A 13394-nucleotide genomic window follows, 5' to 3' on the forward strand; every position below is an offset into this window, starting at 1 on the left:
CATGACTCAAATGATTATCAAACAAGATCTCACATATTATTACATGTAACTAATGAATTTTAAATTTTAACCTTATTTTTTTGGTTTAAATTTAGTTTTTTAAAAAAAAACAAAAAAAAAAAAAACAATCAGCTATATATATATATATATAAAAGAATCCACACTAATAAAAGCAATGGTTCTAAAACAAATCGAAGGCACAAATAGAAAGGCATCCATTTTAATTTTTATTTTTAACACACGGGCATCTCTTCTCTCTGCCCTTCTTTTATTTTGCCCTCTCCTTTTGCTTTGCTTTTCTACACTCCTTTGCTTATTGCTATCACATGTTAAGAGGGTATGAGTGAAATCTCAAACTGGTAATATATCAATTTTAAATAAAATAAATAAATAATTAAGTGGTCCCCTTGAAATACCCTATATTAAGAAAAATAAATCATATGGACCATTTTTTAGACCTAGGTGTTGCTCTTACAACCATTCAATAACACATTTTTTATGTGACAATAATTATTCTTTTGTATTTTTTGTTAGGTCAGTTTAATCTTTGAACTTTAAGATACAATAATTTAATCTTTTTAATTACACTTTAAAATTTATAACAATATGTATCATGAAAAATCTCATCACATCAAATTAGGTATCAATTTGTATTATGTAATAAGTTTGGTTGAAGTGAATTTTTAAGATAAGTGAAAAAATAAATATATATTCTTTTAACACTTAAAAAATCACTCCAAACAAACTTGGTAGCTTAAAGTGCTTTTAGTCAATGTATACCAAAATATAGAGACCAAATTATTACAAAATTAAGATTGAAGTTATTTAATTGTTTTTTTTTTTAATGTATTATAATTAAAGTGTGAAGTGGGGGAATTGAACCTTAGATCTCGAGGTTGATAGTATAAGTATTATGTCAATTGAGCTACGCTCTTAGCAATTACTTAATTGTTACTTTCACAAATGGTCAGAGATTATAAATACTTTTAACTTAATTATTTTTTAAAAAAAAATATATAAGAATCAAATAGAATAAGTCAAACTATAAAGAGAAAATTAAATGATGAATTTGTGCTAGCGTGTTTAACGGAAAGAAGAAACATGGAGGATTGAGATGAACAATAATATTGAGAATTGAATCTATATTGTTACGTTTTTGTTGTTAAAATTTATTTTAGAATTCGAATAAAATGAGGATATTGTTTATTATTGATTGGAATGAGAATCCAATTAAAATTATGGTGAAAGTTACAAGGAAAAAGAAAAGTGGAGGTCGAGAGAGAAATAGTGAACAAGGGGTGGTAAGAAGGAACAAAAATAAGAGTGGTATTTAATATTATTCCAAAAATAATGAACTAAAAAGTGCAATTTTCCATTTCAGTGATGGGTCACCAAATTATAAATCATTATCTACTTTTAAAATTGAGAAATTTTAATTTTAATTCTAAACTTTCAATTTGCTTCAAATTTGAATCATTGTTACAATCTTAATTGTAAACTTCTAATAAAAATATTACATTTTTAATCCTTTAGTAAATCATTGTTTCAAATACTGATAAATTTTTTAATCTTTCTTTTATTCAATGAATTATTAAAGATATATGTATAAAATTTGATACAATTTTTTTTTAGAAAAAAACATTACTTTTTTTTTTTTGAAAATTTTGAATTATTTGATAAAATTATTCGATAGTTAATTTATGCATCGTGTCAAGTTTACTTTTGTACAAAATTTTATTTTATTTTTTTTATTAAAATAAGTGAGTTTATGAAAATCTTTACACTGTATTTGGTCAAAATTAATGAGCTAATTAGTGAAAATTGAATAGAGAGGAAAAATATTGTAACACTTATTTAAGTTTGGATCAACTTGATGAAATTAAAAGTTTAAAATTCAAATTGATATAACACAACCATAGTTAAAATTATTTTTTTCCTTTAAAATAAAAGAATCTTTTGATTTTTTTTTTCTTTTTTGAAAAAGAAAAGATGAAGTCCAAAGTAGGTAAGTTCAAAGAGGATGACATGATTTTTTTTTCTTTTTATGTGAAATGGAATAAGATGATGAACTATGTATTGTTGTTATTATTGTTTAGTTCAACAATAGTAAGAATGGAGATCAAATTTTTAACTATATAGAAAAAAGATATATGTCGATTTCGCTTAGTTAAACTTATTTTCACATATATATTATGGATTATTTAAAGTGTTCTATAATAGTTCTCAAATTATANAAAAGATATATGTCGATTTCGCTTAGTTAAACTTATTTTCACATATATATTATGGATTATTTAAAGTGTTCTATAATAGTTCTCAAATTATAGGGCATCTTTACTATACTCACATCTTGTTGTTGGTAGACCAATTCATTTTTTAAAAGATTGTTTTACATTTCTTGGCTAATTTTTTTTTTCCTTTTTGGCTATTTATGTTCTTTCAGTTTCCTGACAAATATTTAATTTATTTATTTTCAAACAGAGTAACTTAATTTAAGAAGCATAAACACAGATATGGATACAGGATATGGATACGATACGATAAGATGATACGTCAATTTCTAAAAAATTAAAATACAAATGTTATATATATGATATCGCCCAATTATTGTAACTATGAATGTCCAATTAATTGTTATAATACTTTCTTTTTAAGTTAGATTAAAATAGATTGAAGAAAAGAGTGAAAACTTGAAAAAAAAAATCCAGTAACATCTAGTGGTGGTTGCTCCAACTAGAGCAGATGACAAAAAAGTTGAAGATTAAGATTGAAGGATGGAGTTGAAGATGAAGAAGTGTGAATCATGATTTAGATAGTGAGAGAGAATGGAAAATGAATATTTAATTATGTTTTGGGTTTTTCTTTTAACTTTTTACGTTTTTATCATTTTTAATCTCTGTTTTTATTGCTCGATTTAAATGGATTTTTATGTTCTGGAGTGATTTTAAAAGGGTTAAAATCACTTTTATCATTTTTAAAATCACCGTGAGACATGTTTAGTCTTTCAAAACTAATTTTGATGATATGAAAATTGCATTTAAAAGTATAAAATTGAAAACTGAATTAATTTTGAGAAATTAAAAGTGTGTTTCCGAGTGATTTTAAAAATGACTAAAATGATTTTGACGATTTTAAAATCACTCTCAAACATACACTTAAATTAAATGGGTTGTAGGTTGGGCTTTTTGAGTACTTGTATATTCCTTTCACCTACCTGGAATCAAAACGTGTATCTAAAATTTCAAAAATTATATACTTTAAATCACGTACCAACCACGTATCTTGACGTATCCATATCTAATATTGATTCTTTGCTGTACAATATTCAAAATTTGAGTCCTTTTGAGTCCCCAAGTACCCAAGCATTGACCAGTGAAAACCTTTCACCCATAAATTCAAATTTCAATTTTTTCCAAGGAAAGTAATGAATGATTCACATCCATCCTTTTTTTTTTTTTTAATTATATATATAACCTACATTTTTATCAAAAGGTGAGTTCAGATTCAACTACCAAGATGTTGAAAAGACCTCCCATACCCTTTCGAGCCAACAAAACAAGTTGATCGTCTTAAGTGAGATTTTATTTTAATTTATTCACAAAATAAATATGTAGAAAAACAATAATTTGACAAGCTATGCCTTTGTTAAAATTGAGTCGTTTGATGAAATTGAAAATAATGCGTCTTGAGTCTCATGACAACAATTTACTTTTTAAGAAAGTTTCGACAAAACATTGAATGCTTTTAGTTCATAATATTCATGGCTAAAAGGATGATAATACATATTTGATTAGATGTAGGATAGATCTTTTCGTATTCAAGCAAAAATATTTGGCCTTGTTAAATAGGTAGAAAATAAATGTTTTGTTTCACGAGTAATTGATTAGAAGTTTAATTTCGAATTCTCAATAAGTCTTTTTTTCTTTTCTTTTCTTTTTTTTTTTTTTTTTTTTTTGAAAAAATGGACAACAACAGAACAAACAACATAATCTCATTACATGGCACAAGTAAAATAAACCATTTAAGGTAAGGGATATGGAGAAGGGTAGACACATCCTCCTCCGTAGCCAAATTTTGCAAGAGAGCACCCTAAAACATTGTGACAACGATGAATAAGAGAAAATGGTGGATACAACCTGAATTATGCACCTTTGACTAATTAGTCTCATTGATGATGAAAAATATTTTACAGAAATTGACAACTTTGTCATTAAGTAAATTAACTACCAGTAAAACAATCACAATCAACAAATGTGCCTTTTTTTTTTTAATGTTTATTTACTCGACCTTATATCATAATGTTGTAGTGGAGCCATAATCTACTTGGAAACGTCCTTGTCACATCTCTTTTATATATATCAAGTAAAAAATTATCGGGAATAAGGAGAATTCAAATCTCTAACATCTTTATATATATATTAATCAATTGAGTTGGGCTTAGATTGACTATACACTTTAAATTTTCATCTTTTACAAATTTAACTTTTAAAATGATATTTTCTTTGATTTAACTATACAAAATTGCAAGAAAATTAACTTGATTGAATTGAAGTCCTTAGACAAAATTCTAGATTAATTCTTATCAACTATAATAGTCGACCAAACGAAAAACATCCTCTCATGACCATATAAGTTAATTAAAAAGTAATCATTATACTGATAATTTATAAAATTTTACAAAACTATGAGAACAAATATAAAAAACAAAAGGAAAAATATCAAATTACAAATCTGAATTGTATCAATTTAAACCCTAAATTAATAGTTGTATCAATTTAACTTTTGAACTTTCATAAGTGTATCGATTTACAAACTAATAATTGTATTAATTTAAACCATGAATTTTCATAAATGTATTAATTTTAACTTGAAATTTTACAAATGTATCAATTTAAACCATCAATTATGTTTTATTTAAATACACTTATGAAGTTCATGGTTTAAATTAATATATCTATAAAAATTCAGAGTTTAAATTAATATACTTGTAAAAGTTCAAAATTCAAATTGATATCATTATTTAGAAAGGTTTAAATTGATACAACATAGATATATTAATGTAAAGTTGACTTTTAATAAAAATAAATTCCATCAGCCACTTGTACGGTAAATTAGCAATGTACTTTGTTGGAATTAGCGCAGCGTAACCCCGTCCCGTCCAAGTCATACCATTATTTTATTTTTATTTTTCAAAGTCGCACCAATTTTAATTAGGATCAACGTTGTCTGCTTTGGAAACGACAGCGTTTTAAGCGTAATAGAGGAAATTGCTGCTTTTGGTTCAGTGTTTTGTTTCTCTCTTTTTTTTCCTGGGTTTTGAATCGTTTCACCTTCAATAGCGTGTATTTCACGCTCCATTGTACAAATTTATGTTAAAATACCCATTTGGTATATATATATTTTGGATTTTGTTTTATTTTGGTCTCTATTTTTAGATATCTAATATTAATCTATCTACTTTTAATAAATCTAAATTTTAATCTATGCAGTTAAAGATGTCCATGAAACGAGACGGAGTGGAGCCGGGATGAGTTTTCCATCCTTGTCCCTACTACTAATTTTATTCTTTATCTCACAAAATTTTCCATAGAGATTGGGTTTCAGGAAGAAATTTTTTTTCTGTTTGAATTTTTAAAAAAGATTAATTAATCTAAATCATCACTATACAATTATTATTTAAATAGTTAAATATTTCATTCATATATGACATAGATATGATTAAAAAGGTAAAATTTTCATAATTTCTAAAAATTTAAAATTAAATAATACAATAATATATATATATAACTCTTTTATAACCTACTGTGAGTTGTATAGTGAATTATATAGGTGTGTGTGAATATATAAAACAAAAATTAAAACCTTAAATATATATAATTAAAATTCGGGGCGAGGACCGGAATAAGGAATATAATCTCGGTCCCCATCTTCGCTTAGTCAATGAAAATTTTTTTCTCTCTATTCCTATCCCATTTCCCATCAAATCGGGAGATTTTTTATCCCTTTTGAGATGGACACTACAGGTTGCATCTATATGTAATTAGTTTATTGTTGATTTTTTAAAAAATATATGTCATTGTTTGAAAAAATTATTATAATTATTTAAATAACTTAAATAAAAATTAACTTTAAAAGGACTAAATTTAAATTTTATTGGAAGTATGAAACCAAAATGGTATTTTGGTCTATAATTGTATTATTTTGGTGTAAGTATTTCTATTGGGTTTGATTAAATTTTATTTAGCTCTAAATTTTAGAATTATCATGCATTTAACATGTTTATTTTAATTTTTTAACTCTCTCCAAATAATTAAGTTTGTTGTGAATTTGAGAAACACGACATAACCAGAATTGTAATAAAATATAATATAATATTAAATAAATAAAACAAAATAAAATAATAAAATGAGAAATGAGAAAATTCTCAAATATCTCCACTTTTAATTTGTATGGAATTTGTCCAAAAATGTGTATAATTTTAAAATCCACCAAATGTCACTATTTATAGATAAAATGACAAATAGAATATGGACTTACATGGACACCAAACATGAATAATTATAAGGCACATGGACAACATAAAGGGTGATACATGACTTTTGGAACACTAAACAATGAACATTTATTTATTATTATTATATTCATAATAAAGTTAATATTTTTCTTTATTTTATTTTCAATTGTTTTATTCCTTTTAGTTCCATAATCTAATGAGCGAGATTTTTTTTATAATCTAATGAGTGAACATTTTTATGTAAGACGAATGTATGATGTTTTAGCTAGTTTGTTACTAGTTCGATCTTTTAATTATTGAATTAAGTAGTTATTTTGTTGGCACGTTCTAATAATTAGGCCAATTTTTCCACTCATAAACATTGTGATTTATGTACTAGAAAAATGTGAAGATTGTAACCGTTAACAAACATTATAATACCTTTTTGTTGTTTTAACACTTATGGGTTTTTTTTGTACGAAAAGCTCCTCTTTAGGGGCTCAAACGAATTTTGGCTCAAGATGATATTGTTTTGGTCAGGTGCATGTAAAAATATGATATTGTCCCCAAATTGTATGTGAAGGCCTTACACTCAAACGAATTCTCGTCCCTTCTTTTTGTTCTTCATCAAACATAATTGTAACTTTTTATTCGATTTTTTTTCTTTGTTTAAAATTTTCCTCTTGTTTCTCACTCCTACTACTCATTTCTCGCTCATTTTTATTGTTCCCCATCAGGCACAATCCTAGATGTTTTTTCTTCAATTTTTTTTCCTTTGTTCAAATTCTTCCTCTAGCTTATCGTTCATTCCTCTTGTTTCTCACCAAGCACTTATGTAATTTTTTTCTTGGGGAAAAAACTGCAGAACGAAGAAGAAAGAGAAAAAAAAGTTGGTGAACGAAGAAGAAGAAAAATGGAGGAGGAGGAAAAGGAGGAGAAGAAACGAGCGGAAGAAGAGGAAGAAGAAGCAGTTGAAGGAAGAACATGAAAAAAAAAAAAAAAAAAAAAAAAAAGCTGGGAAACGAAGAAGGAAGAAGAGTTCAGGGATCTTCATATGGTTGGCCCTTTTACAAGGATGTAAATGAAATTCGGCCCACGATTTGAAATCGAATGAAATTCAACCTTCTGCTAACATAAGCGCACTATGAAATTACCGATTCAACCTGCAAATGGATTGAGAGCAAAATTAATCTCGCTTCTCGATATCGCTTCTATATTCTTGATCTCGTTTCTCACTTCTCGCTTTTCCAACTTTTTCCCTTATCAACGCTTTTCTTCGATTCTCGATTCTCAATCTTGTTGAAATAGATGTCCTAAATCTCATGGTCTTGTAGTTCGTAAATTGTATTGTACAAACATATTATTTATTTAATAAAATAAATATTATTTTATTTGATATTTACTTGTATTAACCCAAAACCAATAAACTAAGATTCAAGGTTACTAAACATGTATGTGGAGACATACAAGTAGATCATGTTTAAATAATAACCTTTGTAGTAGATAGATAAGACTAGGTACCTTATCCTGGTGACACTATGGACACAAACCGCTTTATAGTTGTTACAATTATTTAAAGTGCTACAAATGATCTGATCTTGATCATTCATGTGGAGACATGGGAGCGAGGGTATCCAATACAAAGAGTTTGTATAAGAACGAACCACAAAATGAATAGTCTCTTTTTATAACATCATTGCTATAATAGACTTATATTTCACCAAAATGACCATAAATGACTTGACCATAATCCTGAGTGAGTTGTGAACTCCTGCCTATGAGGGTAATTCTTTGATCTGCATGGGTGAGAGTAGCTAGATTCGCTGACTCAATATGCCTACCATTTTGAGAATTCGTCTAATTGGGGAGTTGAGAACACAACTACACAAGGAGGAATTCTCTCCTTCCCGAATGTTAGGGTAAGTAGATAAATGGCTCCCCTAAGAAGGGATTCAACTATAGTTGGACTATGACTAATTGTTCATTGGAGGGATCAATAGTACTTAGGAGTTAGATGTAACTATAATGGTAAAACGATAATTTTAACCCAACTATACTTACGAGCAATTTGTGAAGGGTCAACACATTGTTGATTGGTTATGTCCAATGGACACAAAAATATATCTATTGTTCAAAAAGTGCAGTTGTCGGTCTTTAGTGGAGTGACTGACAGCTAATGAAGGTTGATTAATTTAATTAAAGAGTTTAATTAATTAATCAAGTATCATTGGAGCTTCAATCTATAGGTCCACACGGTCCCCTTGTTAGCTCAATAAGGATTAATGAGAATCAAATTAATTTTGGATTAATTTGAATTGTTCAAATTAATAAAGAGAATTAATTGCATATGATATAATAATGTAACGTATATGATGCATTATAATATAAAGTTTTAGTAAGAGAAATAAATATTTTAATATGATTTAAATATTAATTATATGAATATGATTCATATAAAAACTACAAGTTGAAGTTAATATGAATATGATTCATATTAATACTATAGGTTATATGAGAGAATAATAAACTATAAGCTATATTATATGTGATATAATGTAAACTATAGGTTATATGTCATATACGATATAACATATGATTTAATATAATATATACTAAATTAGTTAATATATATTATTATTAAGAATTCAATTGGTTTTTATAGAAAGAGTTCTCCCTCATTCTTAATCTCCTTTGCAAGAAAAAATCTCTCAAGATTTCCAATCCTCCCTTCACCAAAATTCATCTACGGAAGCCCACAACTCTCTATGATTCTCTCCTTAAGAATATTGAGGAAAACATTATAGTGGTGTTCGAATTCCATCCATGTTGTTGTAAAGGGGAGAACTAGAGGAGATCCATTCGTGATCTTTCAGTAGAGTGGAAACGTGAAGGTTTTTGTTCTTCAAAGGTTAGTCTCGATTTCCCTTTCCTCTCTATTTATTTTAGTAGAAGCATGCTTAAGATTCAATTGGTTTATCCTATTTAGTTTCCGCCCTCTACATTGTAATGTTCTGTAAAAAAAAATTAGAGACATGATGCATTCAATTGCTTCCACTTTGGGAACTTTTAATCTCTTGAATTGATATCAAAGCCAGGTTGTGTCTTTGATTTTCATTTTCGAACTTCAATTCAAAGTTTTTTTGGTAGATGTTTTTGATGTATTATGAATGTATGTTGAATTTGGCACTTGGATGTTTCGAAAATTGGCTTAGCTTTACTACTTTATTCAGTCGATTTGTAAGGATCCAATGTATTTTTTTTTCATTTTATTTTTACAATTGAGTTTATAAAAGTTCGTGTCACTTGTGTGGTGAGTTTTCGGCTTTAATTTAGAGAAATTTGGAACAAAATGGATGAGGGATCGATACAGAGGAAGCATTCTTCCCTAGAGCGTGACACACAACGTAACGATGTCGTGCATTATGCTGTAAGGCAGAATGTCTAGCGTAGCTATGCTCAGTAGCAGTGTTGCAGTGCTGCATGCAACGTAAAGCTATGCTATGTCAACTCAAAAGCCAGCATAGCAATGCTGCAACAATGCAAAAGTCAACGTAATGACGCTGGTGCCAAACATCGTTACGCTCCGAGCACGGTTCGCTCCTGCGTGAGGCACTTCCAAATAGTAGCTTCGAGTCTCCTGGTGTGTAGTTGAAGGCAATTTTGCTTTATTTAATTATTAATTTATAATAATTAATTTAATTATTTTTATTTTCATTAATTAAATTAATATAAGGGTTATATTAATTTAATTAATGTTTAGGATGTCAATTTTCGGTCTAATGTTGCTTTTATTAGTTTATACATGTGATGTATGATTTATTTGATTATATAGCATATTGTATATCATATAGTATAAAAATCCCACCATATGATAAACATTATTTCATACATCATTTTTAATATAAGTGTTATATTATATAGTTGCATGATTTTATTAACCATGCTCGTGCATCATATTTAATATAATTGTTATATTATATGAATGCATGCATTAATAACATGTCCATGCATCATATTATATTGTAATTGATATAATATATAGTTGTGGAGGATGGATGTCTGTTATTTTTTTTTCCATTACTTTATAATATAGTTGTTATGCTATGTAATGAATATGGAAATACATGTAGCATGACATTACTTTAGAAAAATGTAATTATTTTATTTTTATGTATGTCATTAGATGCATGTATATGTTCTAATTATTTCATTAATCTTTATAAGTGTTATAAGTTAATGAAGTTTGAATTAAAATCTATAACAAGAGTTGTATGCAAACATAGGTTAAATTAATTTTAAATGGTTTAAAATTGATTACACCTAGACTTATGTTAATAATATTTCTAATGAGATTAAAAATAGGTTTAATCTTTGAATTCCATTTTGATATGATTAAATTTAATTAAATAAAAGATTAATTTTTGGGGATTCATTTGATTGGGCAGTTGGGAACACAACTACACAAAAAGGAATTCACTCTTTCCCGATTGTTAAGGTAAGTAGATAGATTGCTCCCTTAAGGGTTGATTTCGAGTCTTGAACAATGTTGCGTCACACCCTCTTCTGGCCTGAGAGAGGTTTAGTTATAGTTGGATTATGACTAATTGTTCATTAGATAAATCAGTGGTACTTAAGAAGTTAAATGTATCTATAGGGGTAAAATGATAATTTTGATCCAAGTATATTTGCGAACAATTTGTAAAGTGTCAACTCACTATTGATTGGTTATATCCAGTGGGCAAAGAAATATATCTATAATGTAAAGAGTACGACTGTCGGTCTTTAGTGGAGTGACTTGTAGTTAATGAAGATTGATTAATTTAATTAAATAGTTTAATTAATTAATTAGGTATTATTGAAACTTCAATCTATAGGTCCGTAAGGTCCCATTGTTAGCTCAATAAGAATTAATAAGAATCAAACTCATTTTGGATTAGTTTGAATTGTTCAAATTAATAAATTGAATTAGTTGTATATGATACAATTAATATAATGTATATGATGCATTATAATATAAAGTTTTAGTGAGAAAAATAAATATTTGAATATGATTCAAATATTTATTATATGAATATGATTCATATAAGAACTATAAGTTAAAATTAATATGAATATGATTCGTATTGATACTATAGGTTATACGAGAGAATAATAAACTATAGGTTATATTATATGTGATATAATGTAAATTATAGTTTATAGTTATATGATATGATATATATTAAATTATTTAATATATATTATTACTAAAGATTCAATTTTGAATTTTGAAAATTAAAAACATGGGAGGAAATTATTTTGATAACTCTCTCAATCCCCTTTCTCCCATATACGTGAAACACAAAGGAGTGGTTAAGGGATTGGTGACTTGAAATTTGTTTTCATAGAAAGAGTTCTTTTTCATTCTTAATCTCCTCTGCAAGAAAAATTCTCTCAAGATTTCCAATCTTCCCTTCAATAAAATTAATCCACGGAAGGCCACAACTCTATGTGGCTCTCTCCTCGAGAATATCTAGGAAGACATTATGGTGGTGTTCGAATCCAACCTTGTTGTTGTGTACGTGTTGCTATAAAAGGGAGAACCGAAGGAGATCGGTTCGTGATCTTTCACCCGAGAGGAAATGTGAAGGTTTTTGTTTTTCAAGAGTTAGTCTCGATTTCCTTTTCCTCTCTATATTATTTCAGTAGAAGCATGCTCAAGATTCAATTAGTTTATCCTATTAGTTCCGTCCTCAACTACTTCCGCTCCGGGGAATTCAAATCCCTTTAGATCTCGCTTCTTGGTACTCGTTCTTGGTTCTCGATTCTTATTCTTGATCTCACTCCTTAGGTAGAAGAAGATGGCGGAAGAAAAAACAAAACGAAGAAAAAATTAAAAATGCAAGAGAAAAGGAGGAAGGAGAAGAAGAAAACACAGAAAAATGGAAGAAGAAGAAGAGAATTGCTGAAAATGAAATGAAGAAGAAGAGAAGAGTAGAAGAAAAGCAAGAAGAAAAGAAACATACAAAAAATAAAAAATAAAAAACAAAAATGCAGAAAACAAAAAGAAAAAGGGGAAAAAAAGAAAAGAAAAATGCAATAAACATGAATGGAAGAAGAAGGAAGAGGAAGTATACCGTTTAGGGTTAAAGTGGTAAATTTATTTGAAGCTGACATAAGCAAAGGGCCAAAAGTCATTGATTTCCAAACTTGAGGTTATTTTTCGTTTGAAGGGCGCTCTATGTAATTTTCCTAGGAGTTCATTAGGGGTAAGGATGTTAAAAAAATGACAACCTGAACAATCCATACTACCAACCCAAACTAGGTTTGGATCGGGTTAGTTTTGTTCTTGGATTGGGTTGAGTTAACTTTTTCAATCTTTTGTTTGGGGTTGGTTAGGTTCGGATTGGCTAAGTAAAATGCGGCTGATCTCAATCCAGCTCGAATTAATATATAATATATATATATTATATATATATTTCTCTTAGTTTAAAGTTGGACTATTTTGGGTTAATGAATTTTATGAATTTTTAATATTTTTCTTTTAAAATTGTTATGATGTTTGTATTTATTTAAAGTTTGTAATAAATATCATAGATAACTGGTTTTTAATATTTTAATTGTATGAGAATTTAGTTATTAGCAATGTGTTGTAGATAATTTTACATATTTTAAATTAATAAGAAAAAATGAGTTATAATCCGATAATTCAACCCAATCTAACCTGAATTTTGAGGTTGGGTTGGGTTGGGTTGGAGATTTTGTTCGGATCTTTTGGGTTGTAATTTTTAGGTTTGTCCAAAAGACACCCTCCACCCAACCCATGTATACCCATAATTAGGGATTACAGTGTACTAATTTCATAAGTGTGGATGATGTAAGCAAAAAGCCATTTTTCATTTGTTTTCAAAATTGAGGTCAA

Source organism: Benincasa hispida, chromosome 4 (assembly GCF_009727055.1).
Source record: "Benincasa hispida cultivar B227 chromosome 4, ASM972705v1, whole genome shotgun sequence".
Lineage (NCBI taxonomy): Eukaryota > Viridiplantae > Streptophyta > Magnoliopsida > Cucurbitales > Cucurbitaceae > Benincasa > Benincasa hispida.